The sequence below is a fragment of the Triticum aestivum genome, chromosome 5B (assembly GCF_018294505.1).
Source record: "Triticum aestivum cultivar Chinese Spring chromosome 5B, IWGSC CS RefSeq v2.1, whole genome shotgun sequence".
Lineage (NCBI taxonomy): Eukaryota > Viridiplantae > Streptophyta > Magnoliopsida > Poales > Poaceae > Triticum > Triticum aestivum.
Genome location: NC_057807.1, coordinates 263,027,994 through 263,041,624, shown reverse-complemented (window position 1 = coordinate 263,041,624; position 13,631 = coordinate 263,027,994).

The window sequence follows — 13,631 nt, the reverse complement described above, 5'->3', positions numbered from 1 at the left end:
ACAGAGAGGCATCCGGGCCCTCCGCCAGAGCCGTACCCCGGCACCGCTCGAAAAGCACGAAGCCACGGGGTAATGCGCCGGTCTTGCGGGATATATTGGAGGATAAGGCAAGACAATCAAGATCTATCTACGGATCACGCGGGCGCCCCACGACCCACGACGACTACCGTCACGCCGATACAGCAACTCCGGCCGGGCCAAACACAGCAGACAAAGCTCTCTTGAGCTACGTCATGATATTGCTCAATATAGAGGCGCCGCACACCCACTATGCTTCACAGATGAAGTAATGGATCATCAAATCCCTGAAGGGTTTAAACCCGTGAACATTGAATCCCATGATGGCACAACAGACTCCGCAGTTTGGATCGAAGATTATCTCCTTCATATCCATATGGCCCGCGGTGACGATCTCCACGCCATCAAGTATCTCCCACTCAAGCTTAAAGGACCAGCTCGGCATTGGCTGAACAGCTTGGCAGCAGAGTCAATTGGTTGTTGGGAGGACCTGGAAGCCGCATTCCTTGACAACTTCCAGGGCACATATGTGCGACCACCAGACGCCGATGACCTAAGCCACATAATTCAGCAGCCAGACGAATTGGCCAGACAATTTTGGACATGGTTCCTAACAAATAAAAATCAAATCGTCGACTGTCCAGATGCAGAGGCCCTCGCAGCCTTCAAACATAACATCCGCGACGAGTGGCTGGCCCGGCACCTAGGACAGGAAAAGCCAAAATCCATGGCAGCCCTCACATCACTCATGACCCGCTTCTGTGCGGGAGAGGAAAGCTGGCTACCTCGCAGTAACAACCTCAGCAAAAATTCTGGTAGTCCGGACAGCAAGGACCGCAATGGCAGGTCGCGTCGCAACAAAAATAAACACCGTGTCAACGGCGATAACACGGAGGATACGGCAGTCAACGCCGGATTCAGAGGCTCTAAACCCGGTCAGCGGAAGAAGCCATTCAAAATAACCACTCCGGGTCCATCCAATTTGGACCGAATACTCGACTGCTCTTGCCAGATACATGGCACCCCGAAAAGCCAGCTAATCACACCAACAGAGATTGTTGGGTATTCAAGCAGTCAGGCAAGCTAATTGCCGAAAACAATGACAAGGGGCTGCAAAGCGACGACGAGGAGGAGACCCGGCCGCCGAACAATAGAGGACAGAAGGGTTTTCCCCCACAAGTGCGGACGGTAAACATGATATACGCAACCCACATACCCAAGAGGGAGCGGAAGCGTGCACTTCGAGACGTATATGCGATGGAGCCAATCGCCCCGAAGTTCAATCCATGGTCCTCCTGCCCGATCACTTTCGATCGAAGGGACCACCCCACCAGTATCCGCCATGGCGGATTCGCTGCATTGGTCTTAGACCCAATCATCGATGGATTTCACCTCACTAGAGTCCTGATGGATGGCGGCAGCAGCCTGAACCTGCTTTGTCAAGATACAGTGCGTAAGATGGGATAGACCCCTCAAGGATTAAACCTACAAAGACGACCTTCAAAGGCGTCATACCAGGTGTCGAGGCCAATTGTACAGGCTCAGTTACACTGGAAGTGGTCTTTGGATCCCCGGATAATTTCCGAAGCGAGGAGTTAATCTTCGACATAGTCCCGTTCCGCAGTGGCTATCACGCCCTGCTCGGACGAACCGCGTTTGTAAAATTCAACGCGGTGCCGCATTATGCATACCTCAAGATCAAGATGCCAGGCCCTCGAGGAGTCATCACGGTCAACGGAAACACTGAACGCTCCCTCCGAACGGAGGAACACACAGTGGCTCTCGCGGCAGAAGTACAGAGCAGCCTCTTAAGGCAATTTTCGAGTCCAGCCATTAAAAGACCGGACATGATTAAACGCGCCCGGAGTAACATACAAGACCACCTGGCACGTTTCGAGCGCGCGTAGCAATGCGGCCCCAACCCCAGCCCTTGCATGATTGCAAGACAAGCTCTCCGAGTACATCATTATGCTCTGGAGATACCTTGGGCATAGGGGGAGGGGCACGACCACGACAAGCCCAGAGTGCGGCTCAACCACACCAGGGGCTCCCAAGTGTGTCGCTCTTTTTCTTTTCCTTATTTATTTTATCCACAGGACTCCGTTTACCAGAGTCCCTGTCCGGCAGTAGATCTGCCGAACTCATGATGCAACAGCCAGGGAGGAACAATGGCTATGACGAACACTCAGGTGGTCTCCATTATGAGCATTGAATCTGTTTATTACACCATTCCGCATCCTACCCCTGGAGGGGGACATGTCTAATAGTCCAAACCCTTGCTTACCGCACTATTTGTATCGTTCTGCACTCATAGCAGAATTCCTTGAATAAACAATGCATCACTTTCGCCTATAATTGCATTCCTTTTCTTTATATATATGTTCATTCATGACATCTTGCATCTGTACATTTTGGTATGGCCGAATACACCAGGGGCTTGTGTTCCCCGCATTATGGTGTGAGAAGCCCGAACAATTTCACAAGTGCGGCACCCCGAACTTATAGCACTATATGCATCGGCTCCGAATCATGTCTTGGGTCAATAGTTGGGTTTGCCCGGCTCCCATATTTTGGTACCTTACGTTCCGTTTTATCGGCTAAGGTAGCACTGGGAGAACCACTGCGATTGCGCCCCGGTTGAGCTGGGCGAGCGCCTCAGTGGAGAAAGCTAAAACTGACCGTCATGATAAGGTGAGAGCGCTGTTCGAGAGGTCTTTTCGAGTCCCTAAAGTCTTATGCCGCTTAGAGCGAGGAACCGGCTGTGTCCGGCCCAGGCATGGAAAGCGCCCCGAATTCGGTCTTCCAAACACTAGGGGCTTCGCCGAAATTTAAAATTACAGAATTATATGGCTAAGTGAGAGTGTTCAAGAATTATAAGTCCGGTTGCCTTGTTCGTTGTGTTGAGCGCCTCCCTAGATGGACACAAAAATGGGAAAAAGAGCGCTCAAATTTATCCCGAACACCCCAGCACTCGTGGCTTGGGGGCTGAAGCCGACGACTTGCCATCTCTCAGATTTGATAAACGGCCACACAGAAGGTAATATTTTAAATCAAATAAGCGTTGCTTAGCGCATATGAACAATGTTTTCAGCGCACAGGATAACACATTGCGAGTCTACTAAAAAATTACATCTCTGGGGCACTCATCCGCAATCTTGCGGGCACCCTTCAGGACAGTCTTATAGTACATTTCAGGCGTACGATACTCCTTGCCCGCCGGCGGCGCATCCGTCAGAAGCCTCTCAGCATCCAGCCTGCCCCAGTGCACCTTTGCACGGGCAAGGGCCCGACAGGCACCTTCAATGCAGGCGGAGAGCTTGATGACTTCCACCCAGGGGCACGCATCCACCAGCCGCTGTACGAGGCCGAAGTAGCTCCCAGGCATGGCCTCTCCAGGCCACAGCCGGACTATGAGGCCCTTCATGGCCTGCTCGGCTACCTTGTGGAGCTCGACCAGCTGCTTCAGCTGGTCGCTAGGGGGCACCGGATGTCCGGCCTCAGCATACTGAGACCAGAAGACCTTCTCCGTCGAACTCCCCTCCTCGGCCCGATAGAATGCGGCGGCATCGGATACGCCGCGAGGCAGATCTACAAATGCTCCTGGAGAGCTCCGAATCCGGGTAAGTAACAGGTAATTTACATTCACATGCTTGCTTTGCATGAAAAATGCCTTACCCGCCGCTATTTTCTTCACCGCCTCAATCTCCTGGAGGGCCTTATGGGCCTCGGCCTTAGCGGCTTTGGCACTTTCAAGAGCCGAGGCAAGCTCAGACTCTCGAGTCTTCGAGTCGCGCTCCAAACTCTCATGCTTTTCCATGGGAGCCTGGAGCTCTTGCCGCACCTCCGCCACCCGTTCCTCCTGCTCCTCTCGCTCTGCTTGTTCCGTGGCCGCATTGCGTTCGGCCGCGGACACAGCCTCCTTCAGGGTCGCCACCTCGTTCGTGGCCCCTGCAGTACCCACGTTATCCTTGTTATCTCTATTGCAACCAAAACCCTTTTCTGTAAGGTGCAAATTTAATAGGGTGTTCCTCACCTTCTTTGTCCTCAAGCTGCTTCTTGGCAAGACCGAGCTCGTTCTCGGTCCGCTCGAGGTCCTGCTTCAAAGCACCGACCTCCGCAGTCAATGCGGCAGAGCTCAGCAGTGCAGCCTGCAAACCCATATTGACATAATTTTTAGAACTCCTACGTATATCTTTTTAGATCCTCAGTCCGGCTTTGTCACGCCCAAGATGCGGCCCTATCCTAAAGGAACTCTAAGGTCCCACCAAGGATAGAAGCACATCTTGAAGACGCTTTTGCAAGGTGGATATCATTACATCAACATTACATAATAGATGGGGATACATACATAAGACATACAATGTCACCCGAATACAACATCATACATAAGATCAACATCCGACTATGGATGAAACACAAATAGAAGCTCAAACGACATCCACCCTGCTAGCCCAGGATGCCGACCTGGAACCTATCCCCTGATCGAAGAAGAAGCAGAAGAAGAACTCCAAAACAAGTAAACATCGCTCTCGCGTCATGATCACCGCATAAACCTGTACCTGCAACTGTTGTTGTAGTAATCTGTGAGCCACGAGGACTCAGCAATCCCATTACCATGGGTATCAAGACTAGCAAAGCTTAATGGGAAAGGAAGGGGTAAAGTGGTGAGGTTGCAGCAACAACTAAGCATATATGGTGGCTAACATACGCAAATGAGAGCAAGAAGAGAACAAAGGAACGGTCGTGAAGCTAGCAATGATCAAGAGGTGATCCTGAACTCCTACTTACGTCAAACATAACCCAGAAACCGTGTTCACTTCCCGGACTCCACCGAGAAGAGACCATCACGGCTACACACGCGGTTGATGCGTTTTAATTCGGATCTGGTGTCAAGTTATCTACAACCGGACATTAACAAATTCCCATCTGCCACATAACCGCGGGCACGACTCTCGAAAGTTTATACCCTGCAGGGGTGTCCCAACTTAGCCCATGATAAGCTCTCGCGATCAACGAAGGATATTCCTTCTCCCAGGAAGACCCGATCAGTCTCGGAATCCCGGTTTACAAGACATTTCGACAATGGTAAAACAAAACCAGCAAGACCGCCCGATGCGCCGACATCCCGATAGGAGCTGCACATATCTCGTTCTTAGGGCAACACCGGATGAACACTACGTACAACTAAAACCAGACCTCAAGTTTCCCCGAGGTGGCGCTGCAAGTGGCTCTAGTTTGGACCAACACTTAGACAAGCATTGGCCCGGGGGGCTGAATAAAGATGACCCTCGAGAGAGCGACTCCCAAGGCAAAAGTAGGTGGTGGTGAAGCAAATGGTAAAACCAAGGTTGGGCCATGCTGGAGGAGTTTTATTCAAAGCGAACTGTCAAGGGGGTCCCATAAATCACCCGACCGCGTAAGGAACGCAAAATCCGGGAACATAACACCGGTATGACGGAAACTAGGGCGGCAAGAGTTGAACAAAACACTAGGCATAAGGCCGAGCCTTCCACCCTTTACCAAATATATAGATGCATTAATAATATAAGAGATATTGTGATATCCCAACATAACCCTGTCCACCATGGAGCAATCTTCAACTTCACCTGCAACTAGCAATGCTATAAGAGAGGCTGAGCAAAGTGGTAACATAGCCAAACAACGGTTTGCTAGGAAGGGTGTCAAAGCTTAGAGGTTCATGGCAATTTGGGAGGCTTGAAGAGCAAATGATAGGTAACGCAGCGTAGCGATAGAACGAAGCAACTAGCATAGCAATGATAGTAGTGAGATCCAGGGTAGCAGTCATCTTGCCTGAAATCCCGCAAGGAAGAAGAACGAGTCCATGAAGAAGACGAATGGGAGTAGTCGAACGAATCCTCACAATCGCAACATTACCGGAACTAAGAAGCAACACCGGAAAGAAGCAAACAACATAGTAAACAACCATCACATAAACATGGCATGATGCACAACCAAGTGTGATGCATGTCCGGTTTAAAGAGGCATGGCATGGCAAAATGCAACAAACAATACTACAAGTTAAGTGGAGCTCAATATGCAATGAGTTGCATATTGACGAAACACCACATTGAGTTATTTAGTTAACTCTTGTTTATGCACCCAACAATATTAAATGTTGTTAAACATGGCAAGAGGTGAGGCATAAGTAAACTAACTATTTAGGCAAGTTTCAATGAGGCCGGAACAACAAACAACAAGTCCGAAAAATCTTCATGTTATTTTGCAATTTAATGCAACAACAATTTTACACATTTTAATTGTTGTTATCATGATGCGGATGACACATGCAAGTTTTATGCAATTTTATGAAAATGTTGACATGAGCATGTTATGAAGTATTTGGTCACCATGGCGGAACGAAACGGGTGCCATGGCAACGAAACCAAAAATGATGCCACGGCAACATATCGGTTCCGGTAGCTCACGGAGATACCGGTGCAAAAGGAGGCGTGCGGATGTGCGCAACATGCTAGAGTTGGTGGGGTGATCCCGAATACCGGGTTCCCACGGGAAGACGGCATGGCAAACGAGGAACATGCAAAGACCTCTCTCAGACATGGTGCAAACATGAGCATCTCATACAACACACATGCATTCGTACGCGGGCGTCGTCTCGGGTTATACCTTTGAAGCGTGCATTTCGGGGCGGTTCAAAATCGTCGAGGGAAGTAGTCGTACACGTTTCGTAGTTGTGCACACTCCATAGATGTTCAGGGTCACGTGAAGGAACTTGACGTCCACGGGGTCTTCGAGGTCGACGGTAGTAGTACACACGTAGTCGTGGAAGTAGTGGTTCACGTTTTGAAGAGGAACTTGACGAATCCGATGTCTCCGGGGGCGAGGGTAGTGGAACTTGGTGCTTGCGCTGCATGGGTCCTCGGCGACGGTAGTGGTACACGCACGTAGAGAACTTGACAAGTCATCATCATCCTGGTACTTGGCGAATCCCACAGCGGCGGTAGAGGTACACTTGGCGGTCTTGGGTCTACATGATTTGGATGCATTCGGGGACGTCTCAGTCGTTCAACATAGAGGCCGTGTAGGCGAACTTGTTGGTCTTGATGACCCGAAACGAAGCAACACAAGGGCCTCGGGTGGGCAGCAGCAAGGAGGCGATGGTGGTGGTCAGCGGCAGCATGGGGACGGCTCGGGAACGGGACAAGGAAGGGAGACGCGAGGACGCAACGGGGCGGCGCGGTGCAGAGGCGAAGCAGGGTCGAGGCAGGGGTGATGCGGAGGAGCTCGGCATCCAGGGCGGCATCCATGGCGGGGCGGCGCTGAGTCGAGGCGCTCGGGCTGCAGGAGGCGAATGACGGAGGTGCAGGAGAGCGACGTCGAGCTTGGCGACGGCCTCTTGCCGGAGATGATGATGGGGAGGCGGTCATGGGGTCGGGGACGATGGATCCAGGCGGCAGCGGCGGCTCGGGAGCCTCCCGAGGCGGAGGAAGGCCACGATGCAGGGTGGTGGAGCGGAGAGCAGCTCGTACGGTGTGGTGGCGAAGCGGCAGAGGGAGAAGGAAGGGCGAGGTGGAGGCACACAGGAGGGGAAGGAGGAGATCGAGGAGAGGGGCTCCTCTGGCGGCACGAGGGAGGAGAGGGAGAGGGGATGGATTGAGAGGAGGCCAGCGAGCGATGGGTGTGTGGCGGCGTGCAGAGGGAACAAGAGGAGGAGATGGGATCGAGCAGAGCTCTCCCCTGCGGCTAGGGTTAGAGGGGCATAGCTGGGCCTTAGAGGCCGGCCCGGAAGAGAAGGGAGTGGCCAGAGGCCTGGCTAGAGGCCTGGTGAAAAGAAAAAAAAAGGGTTTTCCTCAATGGAAAAGAAAAGAGGGGCCAAAGGATTTATTTGGAGGTCTAAATAAATCCAAATTTAGCTGAAATTTGGCAAGTGGCCTCACTGGAATATAAGAAGGCTCCACAAGAAGGATTGGAGGCGAAAGGAGAATAGAGCAACGATGTGAATATTCGGAAACGAAAGGAACTTTAAAATGCAAGTGGGTTGTGGTTAATTCCAAATAAATGGAATAATTTCATTATAGCTCCCTAATAATAGTAGGAGACTTTGAATATGTTTTAAAGAGAAATCACCATGTGAATATCCCTCGATTTAAATAGATCAACAATCTATGCAATTTATTAGTTGAGTTGAGATGCAAAGATTAATGACATGATGGCATGATGACATGATGCAATGCAAAAAAATAAAAGAGCAAGCACAATGAAACACACAGTTGATCAAGAAAATATGGAAGTCTTCTGGAGCGTCGGTCTCGGGGTGTTATAGGCTTTTCTTTCCGAACACCGAACCGAGCATCAGGGGCTACTGTCTATGCGGTATTACATTGCATATTTCAAAACTTCTTACCTCAAAGCCTGTTAGAAGGCTGCTGCAAGCTTCGGTCAGCCCGCTCTTGGCGAGCTGAAGCTTCTAAATCACCGCACTCATAATAGTGCGGTGTTCTTCCCCGATGGAAGCGCCGTTGAGCGCATCCAACAAGTTGTCTGGCGCCTCCGGTTGGACGGAGGCTGCTAGTGTCACGGTCTTGCCCTTCTTATGAAGGGGCCGCCTGCCGGACTTCGGAACCACTGCGGGTTTCGGCACGGAGTCCGGCACGAAGTCCGGGAGGTTGCCTTGTGGCACCTCCGGAGCCTCCCCCTCCTGGCGGGTCCCCTCCTGGGATCCCACCTCGGCGTCCTCAGCATCGCGAGGGGTGGAGGCGGTCGAAATGGAATCTACATCCGACGGAGCCAAGGACCCGCTGGATGAAGCGGGAAGATCCTCCTCGGCCGGGCTACAGGTAGTATGCGGCATTAGAAGGACACTATGTGGCACAAAAGAGAAATTATAAATCACTCAGGAATCCGGATACTTACGATCTTGCCAGGGGCTTGGCCCTTCAGGGCCACTCCTCGTCGCCGTCGTTGGCGTTGGCGGAGCTGTACGGAGGAAGGGTCCTTCCCCTCTTGGACCCTTCGGCCTCCCCCGTTGGGGAAGCCTTCCTCTTCCTCTCTCTCCGCTCCTGGGGAGAGTCTTCTTTCTCCTCCTCGCCTTTGGGGGAGGAGTCCGCCTCGGAGTCATCGGACGATCCGTCCGATACCACCTGGCGCCGGGAACTCCTTCGGGTTCTCGTGGCCTTCTTCTTGGCCTTCTTCTCCGGCAGCACATAAAGTGCCGGGACTAGCAGCCCCGTTAAACGGGCATCCGTTGGTTCTTCGGGGAGGGGAGCCGGACAGTTAACCTGTCCGGACGTCCTCTGCGAGTCCTGTTAAAGGCATTGGGAATTTTAGATCCCACATAGAGTCAAACTATGAAAGAAATACGTGTTCCATAAAGGATAACTTACCGCACCGGCCGGGCGTTTCGTGCTGAATCCGCGATCTTGAGTCGCGGATGCGGGGGCTTCTCCCCCCTTGAACAGCACCCTCCAGGCAGCATCATACGTTGTGTCGAAAAGCCCGCTAAGGGTCCGGTGCTGTGCCAGATCAAACTCCCACAGGTTGAAGGCCCGTTGTTGGCAGGGGAGAATCCGGCGGACGAGCATGACCTGGATCACGTTGACAAGCTTGAGCTTCTTGTTCACCAAGGTCTGGAGACAGGACTGGAGTCCGGTCAGCTCCTCCGAACTGCCCCATAGCAAGCCCTTCTCTTTCCAGGAGGTGAGCTGCATGGGGGAACCAGATCTGAACTCGGGGGCCGCAGCCCATTTAGGGTCACGCGGCTCGGTGATATAGAACCACCCCGATTGCCACCCTTTGATGGTTTCCACAAAGGCGCCCTCGAGACAGAGGACGTTGGGCATCTTGCCCACCATGGCGCCTCCGCACTCCGCTTGGACGCCCTTCACTACCTTTGGCTTGACATTGAAGGTTTTTAGCCACAAGCCAAAGTGGGGCTGGATGCAGAGGAAGGCCTCACACACGACGATAAACGCCGAGATGTTGAGGATGAAGTTTGGCGCCAGATCGTGGAAGTCCAGGCCGTAGTAGTACATGAGCCCCCGGACGAAGGGATGAAGTGGGAAGCCCAGTCCGCGGAGGAAGTGGGGAAGGAATACAACCCTCTCATGGGGCCTGGGGGTGGGGATGAGCTGCCCCTTGTCGGGCAGCCAGTGCGCGATGTCGCTGGATAGGTATCCGGCGCCGCGCAGCTTCTCAATGTGCTCCTCCGTAACGGAGGAGGTCATCCACTTGCCTCCCACTCCGGACATGGCTGGAGAAGGTTGAGACGAGATGTCCGGACTTGGGCGCTGGAGCTCGAGTACGTGGAGATGGATAAGCAAAGGAGGAAGAAGGCGTAGGTAAAAAGGTGGATCCTTATCCCCTATATATGGGCGGACGAAGACTATGCGTCCCACCGGCCTGGTAAAACTCGCTTATCTCCCAACCGCCACCATCAATGGCGCGGTTGGGTTACCCACGTCCGTATTGATGAGAATCCCGGAATAAGGGGAACACGATCTCTGCTTCGACAAGACGTGCCAAGGAAACCGCTTCGCTAAACGCGCTGAGGTGGTATAATAAAAAACGATTCAAGTAAAGGCTTGGTAGTGGAATGACGTCGTGCCATGAAATACGTCAGCAGATTGAACTTGTGTACATATTATTTTCTCTACGGTGGAATGTGGAATTTATTTTGCAGAGCCGGACACTATCCCTGTGTTCACAATCTTCTATGAATTATTCAGAGTTGGAACCCGCCTTGCAATGCCGAACAATATGCGCGCCGGACTCATCGTCATTGAAGCTTGGTTCAGGGGCTACTGAGAGAGTCCTGGACTAGGGGGTGTCCGGATAGCCGGACTACCATCATCGGCCGGACTCCAAGACTATGAAGAAACAAGATTGAAGACTTCGTCCCGTGTCCAGATGGGACTTTCCTTGGCGTGGAAGGCAAGCTTGGCGATACGGATATGTAGATCTCCTACCATTGTAACCGACTCTGTGTAACCCTAGCCCTCTCCGGTGTCTATATAAACCAGAGGGTTTTAGTCCGTAGGACACACAACCATTACAACAATCATACCATAGGCTAGCTTCCAGGGTTTAGCCTCCTTGATCTCGTGGTAGATCCACTCTTGTACTACCCATATCATCAATATCAATCAAGCAGGAGTAGGGTTTTACCTCCATCAAGAGGGCCCGAACCAGGGTAAAAACATCGTGTCCCTTGTCTCCTGTTACCATCCGCCTAGACGCACAGTTCGGGACCCCCTACCCGAGATCCGCCGGTTTTGACACCGACAGTCATGGCAGGAAAAGTACTCTTACTCCTCATCTGAATCCCAAGACCCCCGCACATCTGAATAACCTTAGTCCTATCATCATCCGGACTCGCCTTTTTCACCGTCTATGAGCGACAGGTGAATATGTGCTTAAAGAGACCCCAGTGTGGTTGACAACCCAAGAAGTTCTCGCACATGGACACGAAGGCAGCAAGGTAGGCAATGGAATTTGGGGTGAAATGGTGGAGTTGCACCCCAAAGAAGTTCAAAAACCCTCAGAAGAAAACACTCGGAGGCAGAGAGAATCCATGATCTACATGAGTGGCTAGGACGACGCACTCACCCTCTTGCGGCTGTAGTTGCCACTCGGTCCCCGGAAGCCTGGCTGACCCGTGGGGAATCAGACCCCCATTGGCCAGGTCGTTGAGATCTGCCTTGGTGATGGTCGAGCGGATCCAATCCCCTTGGACCCAGCCTTGCGGCAGGTGGGACCTCGACGAAGATCTGCCCCGACTGGACGCTCTCCCCTTCGCTTCCCCATCGCCGTCGCCTTCTTCGCGCGCTCCAAGGCCGCCGTCTTCTCCTTCACCATTGTCGCCGGCGAAGCACACGAGGAGTGGATGGGCGGAGGCGAGAGCAGGCACTACGGGCGGAGGTGAAGGGGGCAGAGGGAGAAATGGGGAGGCACTGTTCAAAAACCCTCGCCCGGCGCCTTATATAAGGACGCTTCCGAGTGGCTGACAGGTAGGCCCAGGCGATCCTATCACATCCCGAAACAGTTGCGCACGAGCGATACTTGGCGAAAAAGGCGGCGCACAAATCGAGGCGTCTACACCTTATCCCATCCGAGCACCGCGGTCCTCCCCGCTTCGCGCGCTTCCCAAAATTCGGATCCCACAAAATCCGCTAACAGCAGATCAATCTGTCAGACGGTAGATTTCCTGCGATCCGTCGCTCGGAAGTTTACTAAGTTCAAAAGTTCACTCGACAGAAGAAAGGAATGGATCAAGGTGACTGAAAGAAAACGTTGCTGCCATCATCAAAAGGATTATTGGTCCAAAATGAGACATGTTCAGAACACAAAAACAGGTCGGGAAAATTATCAACTCCTTCCTCACTCAAACCTCGATCCATTCGGGGGCTAATGATGAAGTCATGTACCTAGGATAGGGTCACGGACCTGTCCTAAGTACCCTTCCCAAGGACATCCTCAGAAGAAGCTGCCTTCCAGTCGACCAAGAGAGACTTCACTCGACGGACTCGAAGGACTCGACCATGAAGACTCACTCGACCACCAGGAGGTCAAGAGCCACTCTGCATACCAAACGGTCTGTAATTAAGTAGTCTTTATGGCCATGATGACACTTTATGTAAGGTGTTACCAGTAACGCCAGGCCTTAATGTACTTTAAACCCTGCATAACTGAGGGCCGGAGGGGTCTGGCGAATGCTATATAAGCCACCCGCTCCTCAGTGTAAAGGGTTCGCACCCCTGTAATCTATACACACATAATCCAGTCGACCGCCTCTGGGCTCCGAGACGTAGGGCTGTTACTTCCTCCGAGAAGGGCCTGAACTCGTAAATCTCTTGTCTATACAACTGCTCCATAGCTAAGATCCTGCCTCTCCATACCTACCCCCCCATTCTACTGTCAGACTTAGAACCACGACAGAGGGATCACGAGAGAGAACACGAGGGAGAGAGAGAGATCAAACACATAGCTACTGGTACATACCCTTAGCCCCGAGGGTGAACTACTCCCTCCTCGTCATGGATAGCACCGGGATGATGAAGTTGGCCACCGGTGATGGGATCCCCCTCCGTCAGGGTGCCGGAACAGGATCCCGAATTGTTTTTGGTGGTTACAAAGGCTTGCGGCGGCGGAACTCCCGATTTATCTTCTGTTCTGGAAGTTTTAGGGTACGTAGGTATATATGGGTGCAGGGGTACGTCGGTGGAGCTACGGGGGCCCCACGAGGTAGGGGGCGCGCCCGGGGGGTGGGTGCGCCCCCCACCCTCGTGGGGAGCCCGTATCTCCCCAGACATGCACTCAAGTTCCCTGGGTTGCTTTCCTTCCAAAAATAACTTCTCCAGTTGATTTCGTTCCGTTTTGACTCCGTCTGATATTCCTTTTCCTCGAAACACTGAAATAGGCATAAAACAGCAAATCTGGGCTGGGCTTCCGGTTAATAGGTTAGTCCCAAAATAATATAAAAGTGGATAATAAAGCCCAATATTGCCTAAAACAGTACATAAAGTAGCATGGAGCAATCAAAAATTATAGATACGTTGGAGACGTATCAATACCGCGTGCCACATCATCAATAGAGTATATCTTCACAAATTCTTCAAGAAGACTGCCTATGAACTCCT